This window comes from Mastigoproctus giganteus, chromosome 13, assembly GCF_048544385.1.
Source record: "Mastigoproctus giganteus isolate SK-2022 chromosome 13, ASM4854438v1, whole genome shotgun sequence".
In the NCBI taxonomy this organism is placed as follows: Eukaryota; Metazoa; Arthropoda; class Arachnida; order Uropygi; family Thelyphonidae; genus Mastigoproctus; species Mastigoproctus giganteus.
This window is the reverse complement of record NC_143587.1, coordinates 27,242,422-27,254,964: the sequence shown is the minus strand read 5'-3', so window position 1 is coordinate 27,254,964 and position 12,543 is coordinate 27,242,422.

Here is a 12,543-nt window from a genome sequence, read left to right as displayed (position 1 = left end):
TTTGTTGCTAATGCTCCTAAAAACCAAATAACAACAGAAAGCTCTGGCATTGATGTGGGCAGCTGAGAGCTTGATGGGCTCCTCAATTTAAATCCTTCAAGGGCATCTACCCTGTCCTTCAAGCTCTCATATAGGCCCATAACAATGCTGAGTTGGCACCTAATTTCCTCACACTCCTTACATCGCGTACACACACGAAGACATTCCCCTGGGCAATATCATGTCCCATTTCTGATTGCTCCACAAACACAGAATGATGACAGCTGCACTGAAAGAAAACAATCTACTTCACATAATCATCATCCTACTGGAATCACATCCCTTCATTACCTTTTTAAAGGATCTCAAAATATGAACGTTAGAAGGGACTTCAGGGACATTGTTTCAATCTCTCCCAACAAAACTGGTTAAAGGCCTCTCTGTATGGGTAGACATTGTCATACAAAAAAGCAACCTCAATCAAAATACATGGCCTTATTAGAGGAGATGGACAGATGATGCAGGTAGTTTTTTTATTTTTTGGCTGATGCTGGTAAAAGTTTGCTTCCTTGCATCATTAGCATTAGTAGAGGCATATGATGCAAGAAAGCAAGTTTATGCAGCATCAGCCAAAAAAAAAAAAAAAAACCCTCCCATTTCACCCCTCCATTCGTTCCAAATGCCTGTCCAGCTCAGCCTTAAATTTATTTAGGCTATTAGCTTTCACAACAAAAGATGAAAGCCTGTTCTACCAATCAACTACCCGCTGGTAGTAGTAGTGGCAAATGCCACTACTACTACTAATAATAATAATAATAAGCTACTCTGAACCACCACAGAATTCTGCAATTAGCATTAGCAGAGGCATATGATGCAAGAAAGCAAGCTTATACAGCATCAGCAAAAAAAAAACCCCTTCCCATTTCATTGATCCATTCATTCCAAATGTTTGTCTAGTTCTGCCTTGAATTTATTTAAGCTATCAACTTCCACAATAACAGATGAAAGTTTGTTCCAGCAATCAACTATCCACTGGCTAAAGGTAAACTCCCTCACATCTATTCTACAACTGTCTTTCCTCAGTTTGAATCTATACCCCTTCAGGTTTGTAAACTGAGGAAGAGGAAGAATCCCATCAGCATTGAGCCTGCTCAATCCATTCAAGGTCTTATACACCTCAATCAGATCACTTCGCAGGTGCCTAGTCTCCAGAAGCTGCAGTTTGCAGAACTTAAACCTTTCTTCATAAGAGCACCTCTTTGTTCCATTCACCAGTCTTGTTGCCCTTCTCTGTACTCGTTCTAGCAACTCTACATCCTTCCTAAAATGAGGCTTTCAGAGCTGTATGCAGTACTGAAGATGTAGGCTGACAATAGCCTTATACAAGGAAATAATCACCTCCTTATCCCTGCTTGCAAAATTAATGTATATCACTGACAAGATCCCATGACCTACTCTGGCAGTCTGTCTGCACTACTCAGAAAATTTCATATCTGACTGCAAAATTGCCCCAAGGTCTCTTTATTTCTCCGCTACCCTAAGTGTAACACAACATAGTTGGTACATTTCTCTGTCTTCCATGTGCAACAGTATCGAAAGCTTTCCTGAAAAATAAGTATATGATATCAAAATTATTTTTTGCATCCAGTTCCTTTGTGACCACATCATAATATCCAATCAAATTGGTCATACAAGACTTCCCCTTGACAAACCCATGCTGTATCTGAATTATTACTGCTGTTTTGTATAAATGATCCAGTAATGCTTCTTTAATCAGTGACTCTATTATTTTTCCTGGAGCAGAAGTCAAACTAACAGGTCTGTAATTACTTGTGTCACCCTTTGATCTCCCTTAGTTAATTGGAGATACATTTGCACATCTCCAGTCCATGGGGACTTCCCCAGAGTCCAAGGATGCTCTCATAATTATGGCTAAGGGTTTGCTTACTTCCTTTCCTGCCTAATATAACTGAATAGATCGCATCCACCCCAGGTGCCTTTCTTATGTTTAACTTCAACAATTTCTCCTCCACTTTACTCTCAGTTATTATAAAATCATTTAACTCCCTGTTAGAGTTTGATAAACATCTGGCTCTTTCCTCCTTGAATAACTCCTCACGTGTGAATGTAGATGCAAAATAGTCATTTAGTTGTACTGTTCTAAGAATGATCATCTACAATCAAACCATTGATATAAAGTGGACCAATCTGATTCACCCCTTCCTTTTAGAGTACTCGGTGCACCCTCTCAACACGGCAGTGATTGACGGGTGCTGACTCCGCCCAGTGTCACGTGTTCTTCTGAACATACGGAAGTATCTGGCACGCGTGCCACGCCGTGCGTGTCACCCGTGTTATGAATTTCTCTGTTAGAAATGTCACGTGGTGTTAATACTTGATTAGCATATTATTTAATTTTATCGATGCGTAATTATAAAACAAAAAAAGAAAAGTTGTTTGGTTTTGGAAAAGGCTGAATAATACGAATATCGGGGGTGTGGGGGCAGAGGGCCCCACAGAAACGGGGGGTCTGGGGGGGGGGGGGCAGAACCCCCCAGGAAAAAAAAAAATCCCCCTATTTGCTTATTCGATTGTTAGTGACTTACTCTTTGGTTTCCGTTGGTTGAGACGGGTGTCTGTTTTATTGGGTGATTTTTTTTTTTTTGCCTTGCGAAATATTAGTTCGAAAATGTTGGGTTGTTTTGAAAATATAATTCGATTGATGAGGTGAGTGGTTTTCTGTCGTTTTAGCATTTCTGTTGGGCATCAGCAATTTTTAGTGTTGCCCATGGTGTTAATTTTTTTTTCAGTGTTGCACGTGGTGTTAATTTTTTTTTTTTTAGATTTTAGATCAGTGATTATTAGATTGCTTGTGATTAATTTTTTGCTTTGCTTCTTGCTCTTCAACTGATGATTTATTCCTGCAAAATATTAGTGCGAAAGTGTTGGATCGTTTAGAAAACATAATTCGAATGATAAGGTGCGTGATTTCTGTCCTTTTAGCATTTCTGTTGACGGGCATCAGCAATTTTCAGTGTTGCACGTGGTGTTAATTTTTGTTACAAATAATACTAATTACTTGTTTTTTCATGTTCGGGCAGAAAGGCAGGGGATCGGGAACCCCGTCTAGTAATGTACGGGCGAGAAGAATCAAGGGTTGCACGTGGTGCCGAATTTTTTTTAAACAAACAAAAAAAAAAAAAAAAACAGAAAGAAAAGTTGTTTGGTTTTGGAAAAGGCTGAATAATACATATATCGGGGGTTTGGGGGCAGAGCCCCCCCAAAAAAAAAAATAAATAATGATCCCCCTATTTGCGCTAAAAATAATTGCCTTAAAAATAATAAATCCCCTATTTAAATTTCCTTAAAAATTACTGTTTTATTTTATTTTTTTCCTTTTCAGCCAATCTCATTGTTAATGCTTGTAAAATATAGCTTAGAAAAACGTGCATTTTTGTTTGTTTTATTTTTAATAATTGTTCATTTGCCGTTCCTTTTCTTTCGCGAAAATTACCTTCCCCCCCCCTTTTTTTTCTTTTCGGATGTGTCCGACTTATTTAAATGTCACGTGATATTTTGTGATCCACGAAAACCGTATTTTTGTAACTTGAACTTTTTAAATTATTGGATTTAACCTGTTTTCAGCCGCCGTATTTGTTGCTGTGCCACCCGCGTGTCACCTACTACCGTTTGCCGAGGAGAATAGCGGGAACGCAGTGAGTGGGCGGAGTCACAATCCGTCAATTACTGCTTTCCCCCCCTCTTCTCCTCTCCGCCATTTTGAAGGGTGCACCATCAACTAAATCTTAACCAAGAAAAGAAGTCTTTGCTGTTTTTCTTTGCATCCCTTGCCAAAGATTTTTCACACTCTGCGTTCACTTGCCTAACGTCCTTTGTTACTTGATTACAGACTAGCTTGTGTCTACCATAAGGTTCTGTGTCACCTGACAATTTATGTGCATCCCATGCAATTTTCTTCTCTGCCACAAGTCTCATTACTTCATCTGACATCCATTTGGGCCTGAACCTAGAGCAGTATTTCTTAGTTGGAACAAATAGCCTAGTAGCTTCCAAGATTACTTCCTTGAATGCTTACCATTTAGAATTTGTTTTTGGTAACATCATCAGTTGGTTCCACTGTATATAGAACCTAAAAGATCTCTGAGACCACTGTAGTCACCTTTACGAAAGCAAAAACCCTTCCCTTTACCCCTGATGGTAGTTACATCTTTAAGTAAATCCCACATCAGTATGTGATCACTGTGATCACTGCTACCTAATGGTTCCTTTATCTGTAAATTCTTAATGCATGAATAATCACTGCTGATAATCAAATCAAGAGTGTTACTCCCTCTTGTTGCCTCTCTAACATGCTGCTGTAGAAAACAATCATCCAGTAAATCCACAAAAGCCTTGCTAGTGTGTGAGTGATCAACCCACAAGTTCCAGTCTATATCTGAGAAGTTAAAATCCCTCATTATAAGACACCCTGATTTACTGGCCCACTCTATTTCTCTGTATAATTAATTGTTCATTGTACTCATCAGAGTCATTAGGCCTATAACAAACTTCTACCCTCATTTTTGCTTTCCCAGTGCTTATGTCACACCAAACAGACTTAACATTACATATTCACTAACATCAATTGGATGCACTTCCTTAGATTCTATGTTTCTTAACTAACAGCATAACTCCTCCTCTCTTCCTATCCTGTCTATCCTTTCTGTACACATTGTACTCCCCAAATTCCAAATCTGCATCCCTCTTATCTGAGTGGCACCAAGTCCCAACAATATCTGACTTGGATTGAAAACCTGAACGGCGCCTCCGTAGCCAGGTGGGAAGGAGCAGCAGTGCGTAGCACACGCTTCTTGATTAGACCGGGGTTCGAGCCCGTCACCACCAAATACGGAGGATGCGGAAAGGTCAGGGAATGACCACCGCATATCTCGGAGCAATATGGCCTTAGTTGCTAATGCTCCTATAAACTAAAATAACAACAAATAATGAAAACCTGAAGGATTACTTCCAAAAAAATAGCACCACTCTATCAGACCATAAGGAAGATAGATAAGTGGCATACCCCACTCAACCTAAGCAAGGAGGCCCACTCCTACCTTGACAGAAGAAATATAAGCAAAGAAGACACTCTTTCTGTGCAAACACTAAAATGACCTCCATCGAAACCACATGGATAAAATGGCTTCCGATGCATGCCTCACAAGCAGGATACTCTTCCCTGAGACTGAAGGAGTCATGCTTGCGATCCAAGACTGGGTAATCAACACCCTGAACTATAGAAAATATATCGCCAAGGAACCTGGAGTGACAGATGATACATGTCAACAGTGCCGTCTGGCTACAGAAACAATCTGATACATCACTGCACGATGATGTGATCCCCCCAGACAGAATACACTCATAGACATGACCAGGTTGCCAGAATAATACATGAGAAACTAGCAAAGAAATATCAGTTGATCAAAGAACGTGTACTGTGTTATAAGTACAAACCCCAAGCCGTACTAGAAACCTCAACCCAAAAGCTTTACCAGGACTGCACCATAATAACGAACAAGACGATCCCACACAACAGATTGGACATAACTCTCATATATAAGAAGGAAAAGGCTACCTATTTGATTGATATAGCAGTGCCCAACACTGACATCCTCCAGAAAACCTATGAGGAAAAGATCAGGAAGTACACAGACCTAAGACAAAAGGTCATTTCATTTCTAATAATCACCTCCATGCCAACATTACCTGTACCTTTGGAGCATCCATATTTGGGACTTGATTAAAAATAACATGCAATTTAAAAAACAATTAAAAACAACTCTATACTTGGCAACCTCTTGGCCTCAGTCACTGCTAAAAAATACTTTAGATGCAGTGATTAGGTTACCACCCCTAACCCCAGGGAGGCAGGTCACTATTATCTAGCTCCAAGTAATAAATATTAAAATCCCATCAGCATTGAGCATGCTCAAACCATTCAAGGCTTTATACACCTCGATAAGATCACCTCGCAGATGCCTAGTCTCCAGACACTGTAATCTGCAAAATTAAGCCTTTCTTCGTAACAGCAACCCTTTGTTCCATTCACAAATCTTGTTGTCTTCTCTGTACTCGTTCCAACAGCTCTACATCCTTCTTAAAATGAGGCCTCCAGACCTGTATACAGTACTCAAGGTGTGGCCTGACCATTGCCTTATACAAGGGGATAATCACCTCCTTATCCCTTCTAGAAATATTCCTGTATATTATTGACAAGACACCATGAGCTACTCTTGCAGACTGTCTACAATGCTCAGAAAACTTCATATCTGCCTGCACAATTACCCCCAAGTCCTTTTCGTTCTCTACCACTGTCAGTGTAGTACCACAGAGTTGATACGTTACTCTGGGGTTACTGCTTCCCATATGTAGTACTTTACATTTCTCAATGTTAAACTTCATTTGCCACCTCTCAGCCCATCTGCTCAACTTTTCTAGCTCCTGTTGCAGCAGAGTACTGCCATTAGTGTCCTTAACAACCCTGCCAACCTTCATATCGTCTGCAAACTTGGACATTAAGCTTGATATACCATCATCAATATCATTTATAAATATAGAAAACAACAATGAACCCAACACTGAACCTTGAGGGACTCCACTAATAACATTAGTCCACGATGAGCAGTGTCCATTGATTACCACTCTCTCTGTCTTCTTCCACTCAACCATCCCTTTATCCATAGCAGCAATTTGCCTACAGTGCCACACTGCTCCAATTTGGGCAGCAGTCTTCCATGTGCAACAGTGTCAAAAGCCTTTCTAAGATCCAAATACAGTGAAACTTCCCTTTAACGGACAGCCATGAGGAACGAAAATTTGTCTGTTAGAGAGAAGTGCCCGCTAACAAGAAGTCTGAGGGAGAAAAAAAAAAAAGAAAGAAAGAAAAATCATTAAACGTTTAATGTAAAATTAAATTAAAATATATACAGATTTTGAACAATATATTTGTAAATAATGTACAATTACATACACAAGAGATAAAGAAAAATCGTTAAACATTTAATGTAAAATTAAATTAAATTATATACAGATTTTGCACAATATTTTTGTAAATAATATACATACAATTGTGCTATGCATATTATGACTTTATCTTAAGAAAAATACATACAGTAATCACTTATTTTCTTCTGCACCTTCTTCCAGCTGATAATTTTGTTTTCAACATTTGTTTGGAGTGAAGAAACCATTGAAAGTCCTTCAGTATCTTCTTCAGCGGCGAAAAACATTTTTAAACGATTGATTTGTACAAGGGTACTAGGAAAGTTTTGCAATATGACGCAACAATGAATCACAGGAAGCTGCTTGTTGCTGCATGTTGAGACATGTTCATACGTGCATAGTAGCCGCCGCGCCAAGTCAATGGGCTCAGTTATTCATTAGTAGTGAGAGTGTAAAGTGCTTGCGATGGCATCGTGGTCACGAAATGAGATAAGGACAGTTTTGCGGTATAATTTTGTGCGTGGTTTAACCATAGACCAGTGCATAGAAGAAATGACTCTTCCACTAGATGATGATTGTCCACATCGTACAACGATATTCAGGTGGTATAGAGAATTCCAAAGGGGAAATTTCACTCTGGAGGATTCTGAGAGGCCGGGAAGGCCACGAACGTCAGTTACGGAGGAAAACGTTACTGCTGTGAGGAAAATGCTTGACGAAAACAGGCGAGTGACCTACCAACAGATAGAGGATACTTTGGGCCTAAATGCACCAGCAATTCATTCGATTCTGCAAGATCGTTTGCACGTGAAGAAACTTTGTTCTCTCTGGGTGCCGCATCAACTGACTGAAGAGCAGATGACACGACGTGTGACTTGGTGCCGGGAGATGTTAAAAAAGTTTGATAAGGGACAATCTCGGTATGTGAACAACATCGTGACAGGTGACGAGACTTGGCTGTACTATTACGATCTGCCGACCAAGGCTCAAAACAAAGTTTGGGTCTTTGATGATGACGACACACCCGTAATTGTCAGAAAATCCCGATCTGTAAAGAAGAAAATGATAGCTGTATTTTTCAAATCGAGTGGAATTGTGGAACGTGTCGTTTTGGACACGCAGAAGACAGTCACAGCTAAGTGGTATACTGAACAATGCCTGCCTAAAGTCATTGGATCTATGAAGAACCTGCGGCCAAAGTCAAGAATGGACACCTGGTACCTCCATCACGATAATGCTGCAGCTCACCGCGGCAAAGCCTGCACCGAATATTTGACCACGACAGGACTGGAACTTCTCGAGCACCCTCCCTACAGTCCAGACCTTGCTCCCTGTGACTTTGCACTGTTCCCGCATGTGAAAATGAAGCTAAAAGGGAGGCGGTTTTCCAGTGATGAGGACCTTCTACTGGCTTGGGACAACGAGTGTGCTTTACTCCCTAGTGAAACTTGACAGAACTGGTTTAAAGATTGGTTTCGGAGGATGGAGAGGTGTATTGAATGTAGAGGAAATTACTTTGAAAAAATTAAATAAACAAAGCTGAATTGCAAAACTTACCTAGTACCCTTTGTATGAGCGCTTCTTCTATTTTCATCGGTGGTTCATCGTTAATATGTTCTACGACAGAATGACCTCCTTCCATTTCTTCATCCTCATGAGGAACTTCTTGAAAAATATCGATGATAATGTCATTGATGTCTAGAGCACCATCTTCTGTAGTGAGGTTTGAGTCTATATCTTTGTAGCCAGGGTCACTTGTAGCTGAAATACCGTACATTATCAATAGATGTTGAAGTTCTTGTTCTTCTTGGTGCTCCACATTGCTGTTCACAACTTCAATTTTTGCGTTTGAGAAGCCAGACTTTACAAAAAAGTTCATGACAGTTTGTTTTCTAATTGCGTTTACTGAAGAGGAAATCCATTGAATCGCATCTAGGATGCTGATTTTCTTTGCAAGGTCACTCGCACATGTTACATCGTTCATGTTTGCAATGAGATGTCTTAAAACACGTTTTCTGTAGTGAAGTTTAAAATTTTTTATTATCCCTTGATCCAAGGGCTGACACTCTGCAGATGTGTTTGGTGGCAGAAAAACGATTTGAATGTTGGACAATTCAATGTGCGGGTGAGATGCAGCATTATCCATGAAAAGAATAATTTTTCTGTTTTGACGAATGATGTTTTGGTTAGTGACTTATCCATTCGCTCATGATATCTCGTGTTATCCACGCTTTTTTATTAGACTTCCAGTCAACATTCAAAAGATTCAACTTTATGCCCTTGAAACAACAAGGATTTTGTGGTTTTCCTATAACAAGAGGTTGTTCAGTCTCCCAGCATATTTGTGCACAATAGTACAGTCAAGCGTTCCTTAGAAATTTTTCCGCCCTGGCACTTTTCGTTTTTTAGACTCATTGTTTTTTCAGGAAGAGCTTTAAAAAACAACCCTGTTTCGTCACAGTTGTAAATATCCTTAGCTTCAAAATCACGACATAAATCTTCCAATTTGACGGTCCACTCTGTTACAACCCCAGTATCAACAGATCCACCTTCACCACTTACGGTTTTCCAAGAAATTTTATGCCGAGTTTTGAACTTGTCTAGCCATCCTACAGAAGCTTTGAACTCATTTACTCCCATAGATTTCGCAACCTCCAAAGCCTTTTCCCTAATAATAGGCCCATTAATGGGAATTTTTTTAGCACCTGCACCAACAAAACCACTCATACATAACATTGTCAATTTGAAGTCCAACAGTTTTCGGGAATGATTTTTGAACCTGATCATTTCTGTGTTGCCAAAATTGTTTGAGCAGTTCATTTTTTTTCTTTAGGATGTCGCTTACCTTTGTCTTCCCGATTTTGAATTTTGCAGCGAGATTGCGAACACTATTTTTTTGCCGATCATACGCATTAATGAGTTCGACTTTATCTTTTAAAGTTAAATGTTTACGAGAAGACATTGTGCACTTCCCACGACACTGACCAAAACTGAAACTGAAAAAACGAAATGCCGACCAAATTCACCCCACCCTGCACACACCAAATTCATCAGAAGTATTACACGTGCCTTAAAATTCTTGAAAAAGGGTTTAGAACCATGACGTAAACCTTGATAAAATTCAGACAATCGGAAATAGAAAATTTTTATTTTTATTTTATTTTATTTTATTAATAAAAAGATACACAACAGGTAACCATTAACAGTGTATCTGAGATCAGATCAATAAACATAATAACAATAATGTGAAATCCTACAGGACGATAAACATTGATACAAATTCAAACAATAAAGCATATGTACAAAAGAGGATTGTATTAAGTTAAGTTACCGGTAAAACAAGTAATAATTAATCCGTTAGAGAATAGAAAAATAATATAACAAATAATAAGCTACAATAATTAGATGTGAGCTAGTCACTTTGCAGTTTAAGTGAAGAGGCAAACTTGTGGATGGAGTTCATCAGTGATTGGGAGTTGTCAAAGAAGTCAATGCGAGAGTCATTTGCTGATTTGCTGATTCTGTTCAGTGGACTGAACTTCATTAAGTCCGTGTTGGCAGAGTCAAGGCGAAACGGTGTAAGGTTCCTGACTTGTCTACAGGGAGCATTGAAGTTTATTTTACTCAGGATATCAGATGCTTCATAAATTCCAGTGATTACTTTGGCTAGGAGGGCGATGTCAGCAGTAACTCTTCTAGTGCACAGAGGCCTTAGATGAAAGTAATCACACAGCGATTCATAATACACTGAGTGATAGAATAGAGGATTGCGGTACGTAAGGTAACGGATAAAGTTTTTTTGGACTGCTTCAATTTTGTTAGTTAAAGTCTTTGTGTGAGGATTCCAGATGGGTGAACTGAATTCAAGGATTGGCAGTACAATAGTTTTATAAAGGATAACCGCATATCTGTAGTTTTTGAACTTGTATGTGTTCCGTTTGATGAATCCCAGTGTTTTGAATGCTTTGCTGGTGATTTTAAGGACATGGGCATCGAATTTAGCACTGCTGGAAAAGAGAATCCCTAAGTCGTTAACTTGGTCACACCTTTCGATGATCACAGAGTTAATACTATACTCCGTATTCATTAGTTGTGGAGATCTGCAAGATGAGAAAGAGATAACTTTGCACTTCGAGGGGTTAGCAGACAAGCCATTCAGAGATAGCCACAGAGAGAATTTATTGAGAGCACATTGAAGTTGTTGAGAATCGGTAGTCTCCTTCACTGCTGAGTAGATCTTAAGATCATCTGCATAGAGAGCAACTTGAACATTGGAGGTGTAGATGAAAGAAGGAAGATCATTTACGAAAACAATGAAGAGAAGAGGACCTAAGGGAGAGCCTTGTGGTACTCCGCTTAGTGGTATAAAACAGTCTGAGTTCACTTGATCGATGATAACGCTCAAGGAACGATGCGTAATATAGCTGCGTAGCCATGAGAGCAAAGGGTCACGGATGCCATACAGCTTAAGTTTTTCCAGAAGTTGTTCGTGCGGGACTTTATCAAATGCCTTAGATATGTCTGTGTAGACTGCATCAACTTGTAGGTGGTTATCAAGAGCTTCAGAGGTGTATTGCCAGAAAGGAAGTAAATTTGTGACTACTGACTTGCCACTGCAGAAACCATGTTGATTCTGATCGATAAAAGGCTTGAAGAATTCGAAGAGATGTTTGTGCACTGCTGTGTCGAAGAGTTTAGCCAGGCTGTTTTGCAAGGTTATGGGTCTGTAATCGCATACGTCATTTTTATCACCTTTTTTGAAAATAGGAACTATATTGACCTGCTTAAAGTGATTAGGATACTTCCCCAGCCTGAGAGACAGGTTGAAGATCCGCAGTATGAGGGGTTTCAATGTAGTGACAGTCCTTTTCCAAAATAGGCCTGGAATGTCATCTGGGCCTCTAGTATAGTCATTTTTCATGCTTTTTAATGCCGAGTTTAAATCTTCATCAGTGATAAAGAGATTAATGAGGATATCATCTTTAACAGGTGTGAAGTCAGGAAATGAGGCAGGTCTCAATGTATCATTTGTTTGAATTCTAGAAAAGTGTTTGGCAAACTCTTGAGCAATACTGAATTCGTCAGATAAGAGAATTCCATCTGCGTTTCGGAGTTGTAACTTTCTACTGGTTATGTTCTTATGCTTCATGAAATTCCAGAATGGTTTGATATCTCTGTGAGTAAGCAGACTATCCTGAACTGACTCTGTATACATGTTGTAGGAGTTTAATATGAGAGTTTTCACTTCTTTGCGGAGTTGGCTGAATATTTCATAGTATTGACTGTCACCTGTTTGCTTATATTTGTTTCTGTAGAATTCTTTGGATTTAATTTTACGTATTAGTTCACTATTATACCAGTGCGGGTAGGTAGAGCGTGCGGTAAGATGGGATTGAGGAACAATGTCAGATATAACTGAATGGACACAGTTAATCATGTTGTTGGTGAGTACATCGATGTCATCCATAGCGTCAGCGAGCTGCTTGTCTACGTTTCTTAGAGCTAGGTTGAGCAGTAATAAACACACGATTGAGGCAATACGTGGAAAAAAAGTTCCTAGAA